Here is a 3479-nt window from a genome sequence, read left to right as displayed (position 1 = left end):
AGTGGGATTGAATAAATGAGATTAGATACAGTGCATGATGTGTTCAGACCAACCATGCATAAGCCCATATTCCCCATTGTTCAACCCATAATAAACCTATCCTGTTTTCATCAATTTGAAATAATTTTTTCTCTGTTTTCTTTTGTTTTTGTCTACTCCTCCAATATATATTCAGACTCCAATTCTTCCCCCTTTACCTTGTGCTGCATTTTCTGCTATAATCTTCTAACAATGATTGAGCCCATGAAGATTTAATGAATAGTAGATAACACGTAATAAAAATAGGATTGCATGATTACATTTAATCAAACTTCATTCTGATATATTCTTAGATGCTCATATTTGTATATATATATGCTTGTTTTTTGTTGTTAATTTACATATATGTAGTATATTCTAGAACACCATTTCTGAGACGTTGGATAGTTGTTTTGTCCAGCTGTTTTGCTAGGAATGATGTATACATATTGTATAAATATGAAAGAAAATACAGTACAATATTTATATAATTATATACTATCTCAGTCCACCAAAAAGTGGTAAAATAAGAAATATGTATAGGGAAAATGCGTAGTACTATCACTTTTTATTGCAAATTTAGCAGATCAATTTTGGACATTAGTATGTATATTATCAAACTAAAGAGTTTGTAGTGAAGTGATAAATGTACTTATAACCAAAGGTCAAGGGCTCGAATCCCACTAAGGTCAAATCCTCTAATAGGGGTGAGCAAAAAAAATCGAAAACCGAATATCCGAACCGAACCAAACCGAAATTTTGAAATTCAGTTCGGTTTTTTCGGTTTTTCAGATCGGTTCGGTTTTAAAAATATAAAAGTTATGATTTTTCGGTTCGGTTCGGTTCGAGCAAAAAAAAAACCGAAAAACCGAATTATATTTTAAATATAATATTATATATTTATTCTATTAATTTAATATATTATATCATATATATAATATATATTCTTTTAATATATTTTATATAATATGTATTATATATATTCTATTAATTTTATATTATATATATTGTATATATAAAATAAATTAAATATTCAGTTTTTTAGTTTTTTTTTAAAATTTTGGTTATTTCGGTTTTGTTCGGTTTTTGATGTTCAGTTTTTCGGTGTTTCGGTTCAATTCGATTTGTAATTTGAACTAAATTCGATTTTTCGGGTTTGGTTCGCTTTCGGAAAAAAACCGAACCGAAACCCGAATGCTCACCCCTATCCTCCAATGTGGGTCTTTATAGGTTTGATGATATCCCTTTGGTTAGGTTATAAACACTTGATGGTTTGATCACATGACCTTAATCTGGTTAGGCTATAAACTTCTCTGCCACTTCACTATGAGATCTCTTCTGAAAATGATATGAATTTCAAAAATAATACTCCTTCCGTCCCATAAAAATATGGACAATGTATATTAGGAGCGTGGGGCCGTATTAGGAGTTTCAAATAAGTGTGGGACCGTCCCACTTAGGAATTTTAAATAATTTTTCTAAAAATGGAATACACATATTTTCAATTCGGACATAACAAATGCACGTAACTGTAGTAGGGAGTAGTACTACTATTTTCGATGGAAAACTAAGTGCATTTGTACAATTTGTGAGATAATAAAAAGGAACTAATTTAGTAAGCGAGGTTTGTAATTAACACTAATCGCAGAATGGTTAGAATACCTAAACTTGCTAAACACATCTCCTTCACTAAAACAACATGGCTTCTCCTCATCAATCCTCCCAATTCTCCCCACTCCTCCGCCGTAGCTGCTATCCGCCGCCGCTCTCCTCCACACAATATTCCCCTCGGGGTCAACATCCACCCTCGCGCCGCCACCTCTTCCACCCATCGAAAGCAGCTGCATCAGATCACGAATATCCTCACCGCCGATATTCATCTCCTTTGACTCCTGAGTAGTTTGAGGAACGGTGCAGTTTACGACAGTACTGCGCCCACCGCAGTTGCAGAGAGCCTTACTGTAGATTTTTCTCGCTCTTGTAACAACTCCGATCTTACTCGTCTTCTCAATTTTGGTCTTTCCCGACATACCTGATCTGATTCTGCATCGATCACAACTCAATATATATATAGTTGATTGTCACATAATTTATATTTGTTAAAATGCGTATAGTGTGGAATTGTATTGTGGATTTTTTTGGTTTGATCGATGATGTGAATGATTGTGTTGATGATTTGGATTAGACGGCAAGGCCACAAAACAATCCGTGAGAAGGGATCAATTAATTTGATTTGTTTATGAGAGAATAAAATAATAGTAACAACGTTATAAGATGTATCGACATTTTAAACTATAGTTGTTATAATATGGGTTGGGATTTTCGTCTAATAATTAACATATGTTGTTTATTGGATGTAAGTAAGCTGCGCATCTTAACTTGGGCCGTGAGGACATGGGCCACAATTTTGGGCCTAATAGATCTCAAATTACCCACCCTAGATCTTCTAAGCACTGGGAGTAGTATTTTTACGATTGTTTGTAGTTCAATTTGTTTCTGATCTTTGATTCTACTAGTAGTAGTTAAATTCTTTTGGATATGTAACGGTATCGACGGCGGAGGCGGCGGCGGCGGTGGTGGTGGTGGTGGTGGTGGTGGTGGTGGTGGTGGTGGTGGTGGTGGTGGTGGTGGTGGTGGTGGTGATGATGATGATGATGATGATGATGATGATGATGATGATGTACTCCATTAAATAGCTAAAATGTACTACCTCCGTCCCCCAAAATTTGCTACACTTTAATCCGACACGGGTTTTAAGAAATGTATTGGAAAGTGAGTTGAACAAGTGGGTGAGATGTGGGTCCTACTTTTAATGTATTAGTTTTATAATAAAATGTGAGTAGGAATGAGTTAGTGGAATATAGGGTCCACTACCAAAAATGGTAAAAGTGAAGTGTATCAAATTTTCAAGGACGGACCGAAATGGTAATATGTATCAAATTTTCAGGGACAGCGGTAGTAATATTCTTAAAACTGGAAAAAAGAATTCCTAAGAAAAATTAAGATTCAGAATCTTTGAAAGTATAACTTATTTTTAGGATTCTGATTACTTTTTCTTGCGGATAATAAACTTTATTTCTTAGTCTTAAATGATACTCCCTACTACATTATTTTTATAAAGAATATATTAAGTTTTATCAATTAATATATTTAATTAATTTTTTTTTCTTTCAGTTAAAATTTTCAATTCTCTTCACTTTTCCATTTAGTACTTACACTTACATTTTCTTTCTCCATTAAAAGTGTATTTCTCCATTAAAGTGTACTATATTAATCAACAATTCCAAAAATTACGCGTCGACTAGAAAATATAGCATCTTACTTGGAACGGAGATGCATGAAAGTATTCAAATAAATTAAGTCCTACATATTTAACCAAGAGTTGTTCGCAATCATTTATAGCCGACCATAAACCAGTTCTCTCATTAATATTTTAAATATACGTTTTTATCTATTATTTA

Source organism: Salvia hispanica, chromosome 1, assembly GCF_029641045.1.
Source record: "Salvia hispanica isolate PSC_SH4W2 chromosome 1, Shi_PSC_v1, whole genome shotgun sequence".
In the NCBI taxonomy this organism is placed as follows: Eukaryota; Viridiplantae; Streptophyta; class Magnoliopsida; order Lamiales; family Lamiaceae; genus Salvia; species Salvia hispanica.
Note: the sequence above shows the minus strand (reverse complement) of the source record.